This window comes from Entelurus aequoreus, linkage group LG27, assembly GCF_033978785.1.
Source record: "Entelurus aequoreus isolate RoL-2023_Sb linkage group LG27, RoL_Eaeq_v1.1, whole genome shotgun sequence".
Taxonomy (NCBI): domain Eukaryota; kingdom Metazoa; phylum Chordata; class Actinopteri; order Syngnathiformes; family Syngnathidae; genus Entelurus; species Entelurus aequoreus.
The window spans coordinates 38,575,934-38,589,896 of record NC_084757.1 but is presented as its reverse complement, the minus strand read 5'-3'; the positions used below and the strand labels follow the sequence as shown (position 1 = coordinate 38,589,896).

Below are 13,963 nucleotides of genomic sequence, written 5' to 3'. Positions count from 1 at the left end.
CTTAATCAAACACCCTCTCCCGGGCGACCCAGCCAAGGGTGATCAGTCCCTCGACTTGTGTCCAGGTAGCGCTCCACACCACGCATCCCCCCTCCGACGGTCTGCCCCGGTGGTGCTTGGAGGTTATATACTGTATATATGTGTGTGTTCTCTACATGTGTCTAAAAGTAAACACTTCCTGTAGTTGCTGATATCTTCAAAAAACTGTTCAACTTATTTTGTTGATTCTTCTCAGTAATGTTCTACCGTGTTCAAATGTACTTTTAGCATGTCCCTGATGGACCCCTGATGGACCCCTGATGGGCCCCCATGCCAGACTTTGGTCACCTCTGGTCTCTGATGTCCCGACTCTGCAGTGAAGTCGTGCCAATTCAGAGCTTCCTTCAAACATAGCCTCCTTTTTGTTGGCTCAACCGCTGCCGTATCCTTCTTGGCCTCCCGTATCCTTCTTGGCCTCCCGTATCCTTCTTGGCCTCCCGTATCCTTCTTGGCCTCCCGTATCACAACATTCTTTGCACACCACCCTCTCAACCCTGGGAGAATAATATTTATATCTTTTTGTTTTTGTTTTTAAATATTCAGACATCAAACAAAAGTCCAACCAATGCCCTTTTTTTCCACTGCGGCAAACTTTGGTGCTGGAGCATATTCATTTGTTCCTATGTATCAGTCGAAGCATCGCCACTGTATCGTGATACTACAAACAAGTATTGCAGTATTCTATGTAGGGACGGGTACATTTTCACATTTGAGTTTGATACAGGTATAATTATTGGTACTTTGTTGTCATTAAATCTTATTTGTGTAACATTTATAACAACTTTGCCATCCACTTATGTCTTACACGTTTGAGTCTCATTTGCAAGTTTTATAAAGTAGAACTTGCATGCAGTTGCAATACCAAGATATTTTACTACAAACAAGTATTGCAGTATTCTATGTAGGGATGGGTACCTTTTCACATTTGAGTCGATACAGGTATAATTATTGGTACTTTTTTGTCATTAAATTTTTTTTGTGTAACATTTATAACAACTTTGCCATCCACTTATGTCTTACACGTTTGAGTCTCATTTACAAGTATTATAAAGTAGAACTTGCATGCAGTTTTAATACCACAATATTTTACTACAAACAAGTATTGCAGTATTCTATTTAGGGACGGGTACCTTTCACATTTGAGTCGATACAGGTATAATTATTGGTACTTTGTTGTCATTAAATCTTATTTGTGTAACATTTATAACAACTTTGCCATCCACTTATGTCTTACACGTTTGAGTCTCATTTGCAAGTTTTATAAAGTAGAACTTGCATGCAATTGCAATACCAAGATGTTTTACTACAAATACTACAAACAAGTATTGCAGTATTCTATGTAGGGACGGGTACCTTTCACGTTTGAGTCGATACTGTTATAATTATTGGTACTTTTTTGTCATTAAATCTTATTTGTGTAACATTTATAACAACTTTGCCATCCACTTATGTCTTACACGTTTGAGTCTCATTTGCAAGTATTATAAAGTAGAACTTGCATGCAGTTATAATACCACAATATTTTACTACAAACAAGTATTGCAGTATTCTATTTAGGGACGGGTACCTTTCACATTTGAGTCGATACTGGTATAATTATTGGTACTTTTTTGTCATTAAATCTTACTTGTGTAACATTTATAACAACTTTGCGGTCCACTTATGTCTTACACATTTGAGTCTCATTTGCAAGTTTTATAAAGTAGAACTTGCATTCAGTTGCAATACCAAGATATTTTACTACAAATACTACAAACAAGTATTGCAGTATTCTATGTAGGGACGGGTACCTTTCACGTTTGAGTCGATACTGGTATAATTATTGGTACTTTTTTGTCATTAAATCTTATTTGTGTAACATTTATAACAACTTTGCCATCCACTTATGTCTTACACGTTTGAGTCTCATTTGCAAGTTTTATAAAGTAGAACTTGCATGCAATTGCAATACCAAGACACTAAATGGCAGTAGTCATGAAGTAGTCTTTGCCATTAAGTTGAATGGATAGATAATAATTTGTTGCCGTTGCACTTGAAAAGTACTTTAAAATGTATTTCCGGTACAATCCGTCAAGTACAGACATACAAAAAGACTGATGGGTCGCCACCGAAACCTTGAACAAATATTTACAGTGCACAAAAACTGGAAACCTGCAATGGAGTGGCATCATACCGTGGGGTGAAATGGTGAAGGTGTGGTTTGGGGGGAGTGTATGTGCGCATTAGTGTGTAGTAGTAGTCGTCCATGGGTGTGTGTTCTGTTCATAAGCCTCGTGGGACAGAGTCAACTTCCCAGGTGTCTTTAAAGAAGGTGAAAAAGATTTCAGAACGTCTTTCGCTGCAATGAGTAAGGAGAATTAATTATTGTGGTTCCGCTGCTTTGTCCGTTCTGGCTCCTAAATTGATCACAATTTTGCCTTGCAGAGCAGAAAGCTTCTCCGAGATGTTATCCAACTTGCGATTCAACTCAGAAATGGCCCCAAAGTCTGAGTGCCGGCGCTCTGCCCCGCCCCCTCCATCAGGAAGGGTGGTCCCTCGGCTCCTTGAATGACTGACATTATCTTCCAGAGCAGCGGCCAATCAAATGGTGCAGATTTCAAACAGAAACATCTTCAATGGTGAGAATAGGAAAGTCTTGTTTTTTTGTTGAGTCCTACAAAGCGTTCATACCGTAAGTATTGTACTTATTACACACCAGCTGTTGGATCGTAACGTGCATCCCAGTTTACTTTTTCATTAACACATTTGGAGGTGTTGACGTCGCCATGTAAAATTGCTAATGCTAATCAGTAGCATGCATATGCAAATAAATTAGCATCTAGCTAGTGCGTTTTTGAAAAATAAATGCTTGCTTTGTTGGCATGTAAACATTACCTAGAGGCAGTTTGTTTGAATATCTGTTTGCTTGCTAACTTCTGCTGTTTGCTGGCTAACTTCTACTGTTTACTTGCTAACTTCTACTGTTTGCTGGCTAACTTCTACTGTTTGCTGGCTAACTTCTACTTTTTGCTGGCTAACTTCTACTGTTTGCTGGCTAACTTCTACTGTTTGCTGGCTAACTTCTACTGTTTGCTGGCTAACTTCTACTGTTTGCTGGCTAACTTCTACGGTTTGCTGGCTAACTTCTACTGTTTGCTGGCTAACTTCTACTTTTTGCTGGCTAACTTCTACTGTTTGCTGGCTAACTTCTACTGTTTGCTGGCTAACTTCTACTTTTTGCTGGCTAACTTCTACTGTTTGCTGGCTAACTTCTACTTTTTGCTGGCTAACTTCTACTGTTTGCTGGCTAACTTCTACTGTTTGCTGGCTAACTTCTACTTTTTGCTGGCTAACTTCTACTGTTTGCTGGCTAACTTCTACTGTTTGCTGGCTAACTTCTACTGTTTGCTGGCTAACTTCAACTGTTAGCTGGCTAACTTCTACTGTTTGCTGGCTAACTTCTTCAACCGACCGAGCAGGAAGTCCCACAAATCTTTTTATTTGTATTTTTATTAGTGCTTGTTAAACTGCTGATGTAGTTATATAGTTATAGTCATATTTGTCAACATAAACAAGTATCAAATATTTATAGTTGCATACTACTTACACATACAAAGATTCCAAGTCAGTATTAGAAAGTATCCAGTTACATAAGTGTCCACGTCATTCAACAACATTGCAGTGTAAAACAGCACATTTGTCAATATAAACAAGTATCAAATAATTATAGTTGCATTTTGCTTACACGTACAAAGTCTCCAAGGCAGAAGCGTGTTAGAAAGTATCCAGTAACAAACGTGTCCGCATCATTCAACTTAATTGAATGATAATGCGGTGTAAAACAGAACATGTGTCAAAATAAACAAGCATAAAATAATCATAGTTGCATACTACTTACATGTACAAAGTCTCCAAGGCAGAAGAAGCGTGTTAGAAAGTGTCCAGTAACAAACGTGTCCGCATCATTCAACTTAATTAAACAACATTGCAGTGTAAAACAGAACATGTGTCAAAATAAACAAGTATCAAATAATTATAGTTGCATACTACTTACATGTACAAAGTCTCCAAGGCAGAAGTGTGTTAGAAAGTGTCCAGTAACAAACGTGTCTGCATCATTCAACTTAATTGAATAATGCAGTGTAAAACAGCACATTTGTCCATATAAACAAGTATCAAATAATTATAGTTGCATATTAATTACACGTACAAAGTTTCCAAGGCAGTATTAGAAAGTATCCAGTAACATAAGTGTCCGCGTCATTCAACTTAATTGAACAACATTGCAGTGTAAAACAGCACATTTGTCAATATAAACAAGTATCAAATAATTATAGTTGCATATTACTTACACGTACAAAGTCTCCAAGGCAGTATTAGAAAATATCCAGTAACAAACGTGTCCGCATCATTCAACTTAATTGAATGATAATGCGGTGTAAAACAGCACATTTGTCAATATAAACAAGTGTTGAATAATTATAGTTGCATATTACTTACACGTGCAAAGTCTCTAAGGCAGAAGTGTGTTAGAAAGTATCCAGTAACAAACGTTTCCGCGTCATTCAACTTAATTGCACAACATTGCAGTGTGAAACAGCACATTTGTCAATATAAACAAGTATCAAATCATTATAGTTGCATATTACTTACACGTACAAAGTCTCCAAGGCATAAGTGTGTTAGAAAGTATCCAGTAACAAACGTGTCTGCATCATTCAGCTTAAACAACATTGCATCGTAAAACAGCACATTTGTCAATATAAAAAAGTATCAAATAATTAAAGTTGCATATTACTTACACGTACAAAGTCTCCAAGGCATTATCAGAAAGTATCCAGTAACAAACGTGTCCGCATCATCCAACTTAATTGAATGATAATGCGGTGTAAAACAGCACATTTGTCAATATAAACAAGTGTCGAATAATTATAGTTGCATATTAATTACACGTACAAAGTCTCTAAGGCAGAAGTGTGTTAGAAAGTATCCAGTAACAAACGTGTCCGCGTCATTCAACTTAATTGAACAACATTGCAGTGAAAAACAGCACATTTTTCAATATAAACAAGTATCAAATATTTGTAGTTGCATATTACTTACACATACAAAGTCCCCAAGGCAGTATCAGAAAGTATCCAGTAACAAACGTGTCCGCGTCATTCAACTTAATTGAACAACATTGCAGTGTGAAACAGCACATTTGTCAATATAAACAAGTATCAAATAATTAAAGTTGCATATTACTTATACGTACAAAGTCTCCAAGGCATTATTAGAAAGTATCCGGTAACAAACGTGTCCGCATCATTCAACTTAATTGAATGATAATGCGGTGTAAAACAGCACATTTGTCAATATAAATAAGTGTTGATTATAGTGTCATTATAGTTGCATATTACATACACGTACAAAGTCTCCAAGGCAGAAGTGTGTTAGAAAGTATCCAGTAACAAACGTGTCTGCGTCATTCAACTTAAACAACATTGCGGTGTAAAACAGCACATTTGTCAATATAAACAAGTATCAAATAGTTATAGTTGCATATTACTTACACGTACAAAGTTTCCAAGGCAGTATTAGAAAGTATCCAGTAACAAATGTGTCCGCATCATCCAACTTAATTGAACATTGCGGTGTAAAACAGCACATTTGTCAATATAAACAAGTATCAAATAATTATAGTTGCATATTAATTACACGTGCAAAGTCTCTAAGGCAGAAGTGTGTTAGAAAGTATCCAGTAACAAACGTGTCTGCGTCATTCAACTTAAACAACATTGTGGTGTAAAACAGCACATTTGTCAATATAAACAAGTATCAAATAGTTATAGTTGCATATTACTTACACGTACAAAGTTTCCAAGGCAGTATTAGAAAGTATCCAGTAACAAATGTGTCCGCATCATCCAACTTAATTGAACATTGCGGTGTAAAACAGCACATTTGTCAATATAAACAAGTATCAAATAATTATAGTTGCATATTAATTACACGTGCAAAGTCTCTAAGGCAGAAGTGTGTTAGAAAGTATCCAGTAACAAACGTGTCCGCGTCATTTAGCCAAAGAGAGAAACATTTCCACTCCACGTCAACTTAAAGACAGCATAAGTCCATTCCAGACGGTTAATAAGAAGCAGGTTACCTTTTCGCACATTCCACACTACAAAATGATACAATGAGGTATGATATCGTAGCGGATCATTATCGGTATCGGCCAATACTCCATTGGTATTGTATTTATTAAAGTCGAGAAAGTTTCCTCCAAGTGAAAGCAGAACACGATTGGTTCTGAGAGGAAAGGGGGCGGGGCCGTACGCCACTGGGAACTGTACGGTAAGAAGGGGGGGGGGGGGGGGGGGGGGGGGGGGGGGTTCCTGACGCTCTCCAGACGGTGTAGGTGTAGGTCAAAGGTCAGTGTCGCTGCGTAGCCACTTCTGCAAACAGCTCATTAGCGAGTCGGCGCTGCGGCCGTAGACGACCCTCAGGGGAGCGGGGGTCACGCTCGCTACCTGCTCCGCTTGTTTAGGGGCTCCTCAGGGACCCCCCACCCCCCCACCCCGCTCATGTTTAATTAATAATTAACTGGCGACAAGAGCGCTGGCGGCAGGAAGCATGAAGTTTGGCGGACGTCATCTTTGCCGCAAATTGGAGGCAAGCAAAAAAGTGTGATCTCTCACACGTGCGGCGCCGCTAACGAAGCTGTCAAAGGGATAAACTGCACGCCGTCACGCCGACAACCAGCCGCAAACGAGGCGGCAATTACCACAAATACCTGCCGAGTCGCCACTGACGTCTTTATTGCGCCTGTCTCTGTGGGGGGGAGGGGGGCCTGTCTGAAGGTCAACGCCGGCGAAGAGGTGCCCCGACCCGGTGACCCCGCGGGTCCCGCTTGACAAGTCTATCTTTAGACGGAGGACGGGCTGACAGGAGGAGACTGGCAGGTAGACCCAGGTCACCTCCTGGGACACTTTATTAGGCACGCTCCCCGACCACCATCTAATCATCACATTTGACTGGAGCAAAACTACCTCAAATTTACCTTTTTTTCTCACAGAATTACTGGAAAATTATTTGTTTCCGTTTTACAGTGCATTACAGTAGCTCTTTTATTTTTACAGTAAAAATCTGTTGACTGGTAAATTTCATATTCCCTTTAAAAATATGTTATCAATATTCCGTATCAATATTGGTATTCAGTACTTTATGTATGTATAAAAAATTAAAAAATGTTGTATTACTGTAAAATTTTACAGGGTCTTCTTCACAGAATGACTGTAAATTACAAAAACATTCCACTATTATTTGTACTATAGAGTCCTGGCGATTGAGATACCAGTTGTTTTTTTTTACAGTAAACTTAGTTTTTAATGTTTACAGTGCATTACCGTAAATGAAAAAAACAGTATCACTTTTATTTTTACAGTAAAAATCTGGTGACTTAGTCGTACATTTCATATTCCCTTTTAAAACACCGGTATATGTTATCAATATTCCGTATCAATATTGGTATTCAGTACTTTATGTAGTTGCTGTAAATAAGAAAATAAAATAAAAAGTTGTATTATTACTGTAAAATTTGACAGGGTCTTTTTCACAGAATGACTGTAAATTACAAAAGCATTCCACTATTATTTGTACTATAGAGTCCTGGCGATTGAGATACCAGTTGTTGTTTTTTTACAGTAAACTTAGTTTTTCATTTTTACAGTGCATTACTGTAAATTAAAAAAACAGTAACATTTTATTTTTACTGTAAAAATCTGGTGACTTAGCCGTAAATTTCATATTCCCTTTTAAAATACCGGTATATATTATCGATATTCCGTATCAATATTGGTATTCAGTACTTTATATAGTTGCTATAAATAAAAATAAAATGTTTGGTTATTACTGTAAAAATTTACAGGGTCTTTTTCACAGAATGACTGTAAATTACAAAAACATTCCACTATTATTTTTACTATAGAGTCCTGGCAATTGAGATACCAGTTTTTTTTTTTTACAGTAAACTTAGTTTTTAATGTTTACAGTGCATTACCGTAAATGAAAAAAACAGTATCACTTTTATTTTTACAGTAAAAATCTGGTGACTTAGTCGTACATTTCATATTCCCTTTTAAAACACTGGTATATGTTATCAATATTCCGTATCAATATTGGTATTCAGTACTTTATGTAGTTGCTGTAAATAAAAAATTAAAAAATGTTGTATTACTGTAAACTTTTACAGGGTCTTCACAGAATGACTGTAAATTACAAAAACATTCCACTATTATTTGTACTATAGATTTCTGGCGATTGAGCTACCAGTTGTTTTTTTTTTTACAGTAAACTTAGTTTTTAATGTTTACAGTGCATTACCGTAAATGAAAAAAACAGTATCACTTTTATTTTTACAGTAAAAATCTGGTGATTTAGTCGTACATTTCATATTCCCTTTTAAAACACCGGTATATGTTATCGATATTCCATATCAATATTGGTATTCAATACTTTATGTAGTTGCTGTAAATAAAAAAATAAAATAAAAAGTTGTATTATTACTGTAAAATTTTACAGGGCCTTTTTACAGAATGACTGTAAATTACAAAAACATTCCACTATTATTTGTACTATAGAGTCCTGGCGATTGAGATACCAGTTGTTGTTTTTTTTACAGTAAATTAGTTTTTCATTTTTACAGTGCATTACTGTAAATTAAAAAAACAGTAACATTTTATTTTTACTGTAAAAATCTGGTGACTTAGCCGTAAATTTCATACTCCCTTTTAAAATACCGGTATATTTTATCGATATTCCGTATCAATATTGGTATTCAGTACTTTATGTAGTTGCTATAAATAAAAATAAAATGTTTGGTTATTACTGAAAACATTTACAGGGTCTTTCTCACAGAATGACTGTAAATTACAAAAACATTCCACTATTATTTGTACTATAGAGGCCTGGCGATTGAGATACCAGTTTTTTTTTTTACAGTAAACTTAGTTTTTAATGTTTACAGTGCATTACCGTAAATGAAAAAAACAGTATCACTTTTATTTTTACAGTAAAAATCGGGTGACTTAGTCGTACATTTCATATTCCCTTTTAAAACACCGGTATATGTTATCGATATTCCGTATCAATATTGGTATTCACTACTTTATGAAGTTGCTGTAAATAAAAAAATAAAATAAAAAGTTGTATTATTACTGTAAAATTTTACAGGGTCTTTTTCACAGAATGACTGTAAATTACAAAAACATTCCACTATTATTTGTACTATAGAGTCCTGGCGATTGAGATACCAGTTGTTGTTTTTTTTACAGTAAACTTAGTTTTTCATTTTTACAGTGCATTACTGTAAATTAAAAAAACAGTAACATTTTATTTTTACTGTAAAAATCTGGTGACTTAGCCGTAAATTCATATTCCCTTTTAAAATACCGGTATATATTATCGATATTCCGTATCAATATTGGTATTCAGTACTTTATGTAGTTGCTGTAAATAAGAAAATAAAATAAAAAGTTGTATTATTACTGTAACATTTTACAGGGTCTTTTTCACAGAATGACTGTAAATTACAAAAACATTCCACTATTATTTGTACTATAGAGTCCTGGCGATTGAGATACCAGTTTGTTTTTTTTTACAGTAAACTTAGTTTTGAATGTTTACAGTGCATTACCGTAAATGAAAAAAACAGTATCACTTTTATTTTTACAGTAAAAATCTGGTGATTTAGTCATACATTTCATATTCCCTTTTAAAATATCGGTATATGTTATCGATATTCCGTATCAATATTGGTATTCAGTACTTTATGTAGTTGCTGTAAATAAGAAAATAAAATAAAAAGTTGTATTATTACTGTAAAATTTTACAGGGTCTTTTTCACAGAATGACTTTAAATTACAAAAACATTCCACTATTATTTGTACTATAGAGTCCTGGCGATTGAGATACCAGTTGTTGTTTTTTTACAGTAAACTTAGTTTTTCATTTTTACAGTGCATTACTGTAAATTAAAAAAACAGTAACATTTTATTTTTACTGTAAAAATCTGGTGACTTAGCCTTAAATTTCATATTCCCTTTTAAAATACCGGTATATATCATCGATATTCCGTATCAATATTGGTATTCAGTACTTTATATAGTTGCTATGAATAAATAAAATGTTTGGTTATTACTGTAAAAATTTACAGGGACTTTTTCACAGAATTACTGTAAATTACAAAACAATTCCACTATTTGTACTATAGAGTCCTGGCGATTGAGCTACCAGTTGTTTTTTTTTACAGTAAACTTAGTGTTTAATTTTTACAGTGCATTACTGTAAATGAAAAACAGTAGCACTTTTATTTTTACAGTTAAAATCCGTTAACTGGTAAATTTCATATTCCCTTTTAAAATACCGGTATATTTTATTGATATTCCGTACCAATATTGGTATTCAGTACTTTATATAGTTGCTGTAAATAAAACAAAATAAAAAAAATGTTTTATTATTACTGTAAAATTTTACAGGGTCTTTTTCACAGAATGACAGTAAATTACAAAAACATTCCACTATTTTTTCTACTATAGAGTTCTGGCGATTGAGCTACCAGTTTTTCTTTACAGTAAACTTTGTTTTTCATTTTTATAGTGCATTACTGTAAATTAAAAAAAAACAGTATCACTTTTATTTTCACAGTAAAAATCTGGTGACTTAACCTAGATTTATACTTCCTTTTTAAATGCTGGTATTTAACTGTAAAATGCTGTAAAAGTAACAGTGGTACTGTTTGTCACTTTACAGTAATGCACTGTAAAAATAACTAAACTTTACAGTAAAATACTAATATTTGGCTGTGGCCTTCACTCCGCCAACTAGTGGTGGGTAGGGATGTATGTCGTTAGGATTTTATCAATATTGTTATTCAGCCGTACTCTGATCAGTACTTTATTTACTTGCTGTGAAAAAAGATGTGAAAAAAATGTATTTTTATTACCCATAATTATTACTGTAAAATTTACAGGGTCTTTTTTACAGAATTACTGTAAATTAAAAAAAGATTCCACTATTATTTGTACTATAGAGTTCTGGCGATTGAGAAAGCAGGTTTTTACAGTAAAATGTTTTGTATTTTACAGTGCAATACTGTAAATGAAAAGCGGTAGCACTTTTATTTTTACAGTAAAAATCCGGTGACTTAGCCGTAGATTTCATATTCCCCGGTATATTTATCGATATTCCGTATCAATATTGGTATTCAGCCATACTCTGATCACTACTTTATGTAGTTGCTGTAAATAAAAATGTAAAAAAAAATAATTTTTTATTACTGTAAAAGTTAGTGTCTTTTTCACAGAATTACTGTAAATTAAGAAAAACATTCCACTATTATTTGTACTCTAGAGTTTTGGGGATTGAGTTTTTTTACAGTAAAAGTTTTTGTTTTTCATTTTTACAGTGCATTACTGTAAATGAAAAACACAGTATCGCTTTTATTTTTACAGTAAAAATCTGGTGACTGAACCTAGATTTATACCTCCTTTTAATGCTGGTATTTAACTGTAAAGTACTGTAAAAAATAACAGTGGTACTGTTTGTCACTTTACAGTAATGCACTGTTAAAAGCAGTGTAAACAGTAAAATATTGGTATTTTACGCCCACTAGTGGTGGGTGGTGGTTTTATCCATACTGGTATTCATTCGTGTTCTTATTGGTACTCTATGAAATTGCTGTGAATAAAGATATGAAAATGTAATTTTTTTTATTACCCATAATTATTGCTGTAAAATGTGTCCTTTTCACAGAATGACTGTAAATTAAAAACATACCACAGTTATTGTTACTGTAAAATTCTGACCACGGAAGTGTCAGCTTTTACCGTAAAAACATGTATTTAACTAGTTTTTACAGTGAAAACATTCTCAATAAAAATAAAAATCTGTCGCCAGAACTGTAAATGTTTATTCTTTTTAAAATAATATTTTATTGTGTGAATGTCACGCCTTGTAAAGTAACAGTGGTGATGTTACTTTTACAGTAAACACAACTGTAAACTTTACAGTAAAACATTTGCAGACATTTGCTACGCCAACTAGTGGGCCACATGAAATGATGTAGAGGGACACGTAAATAATGTGCTGGGCCACTTTAAATGAAGTGTCGGGCCATAGTGGGCCATTTTATATGATGTAGCGGGACACCTAAAATGATATGGCGGGCCAGATTAAATAATGTGGAGAGCCAATTTAGATGACGTCGAGGGGCCAAATTAAATGATGTGGCGGAACATGTAAAATGATGTGGAAGACCACATTAGATGAAGTGTCGGGCCACATTAAATGAAGTGGAGGGACACCTAAAATGGAGAGGAGAGCCACATAATGACATTTCGGTCCACTTTAAATGACTTGGCAAGCCACATAATGAAGTGTTGGTCCAATTTAAATGACGTGTCGGGCCACATTAAATGACGTGGTGGGACACCTACAATGGAGTGGAGAGCCACATAATATGACATTTCGGTCCACTTTTAATGGTGTGGCGGGACACCTAAAATGACGTGGAGAGCCACATTAAATGAAGTGTAGGTCCAATTTAAATGAAGTGTCGGGCCACATTAAATGATGTGGCGGTACACCTAAAATGACGTAGAGAGCCACATTTAATGCCATAGTGGGCCATGTTAAAAGATGTAGAGGGACACCTAAAATTATATAGCGGGCCACTTTAAATGACACGGTGGGCCAATTTAAATGAACTAGCAGGCCACATTAAATGATGTGGAGGTCCAGTTTAAATGACAGCAGGTCATTTAAATTATGTGGACGGCTACTTTAAATGACATGATGGGCCACCTTAGATGACGTGGAGGGCCACATTAAATGACGTAGAGCCACATTTAGTGCCATAGTGGGCCATTTTAAATGATGTAGCGGGACACCTAAAATGATATGGCGGGCCAGTTTAATAACGTGGAGAGCCAATTTAAATGACATTGTGGGCCAATTTAAATGACATAGCAGTCCACTTTAAATGATGTGGAGGGCCACTTTAAATGACATGGTGGGCCACATTTAATGCCATAGTGGGCCATTTTAAAAGATGTAGAGGGACACATAAAATTATATAGCGGGCCAATTTAAATGATACGGCAGGCCATTTTAAATGAACTAGCAGTCCACTTTAAATGATGTGGAGGTCCAGTTTAAATGACATAGCAGGCCGTTTAAATTATGTGGAGGGCCACTTTAAATGACATGATGGGCCACATTAAATGACATGATGGGCCACATTAAATGACATGATGGGCCACCTTAAATGACATGTTGGGCCACCTTAGATGACGTGGAGGGCCACGTTAAATGACGTAGAGAGCCACATTTAATGCCATAGTGGGCCATTTTAAATGATGTAGCGGGACACCTAAAATGATATGGCGGGCCAGTTTAATAACGTGGAGAGCCAATTTAAATGACATGGTGGGCCAATTTAAATGACATAGCAGGCCACATTAAATGATGTGGAGGGCCACTTTAAATGACATGGTGGGCCACATTAAATGACATAGCAGGCCACTTTAAATTACGTGGAGGGCCAAGTTAAAGGACCTAGCAGGCCATTTAAATTATGTGGAGGTCCACCTTAAATGACGTGGAGGTCCACCTTAAATGACGTAGAGGTCCACCTTAAATGACGTAGAGAGCCACATTTAATGCCATAGTGGGCCACTTTAAATGATGTAGCGGGACACCTAAAATTATATGGCGGGCCACTTTAAATAATGTGGAGAGCCAGATTAAATGATATGGTGGGCCAAATAAATTGACTAGCAGACCACTTTAAATGATGTGGAAGGCCACGTTAAATGACATGATGGGCCACTTTAAATGACATGGTGGGCCATGTTAAATGTGGAGAGCCAATTTAAATGACATAGCAGTCACTTTAAATGATGTG

General features: G+C 35.5%; 1 long non-coding RNA gene across 2 annotated transcripts in view; it reads left to right on the top strand.

The window, feature by feature from the left end:
- The window catches only part of LOC133644786 (uncharacterized), a 36,274-nt gene that overhangs the window by 8,930 nt on the left and 13,381 nt on the right, over positions 1–13,963 (top strand). The window contains exons 4-5 of one of the 2 annotated variants that reach the window (XR_009824827.1): positions 268–497; positions 2,464–2,657. This is a non-coding gene — a long non-coding RNA (uncharacterized LOC133644786). The remainder of the gene's footprint in view (positions 1–267; positions 498–2,463; positions 2,658–13,963) is intronic. The other variant, XR_009824828.1, reaches the window with a different exon arrangement.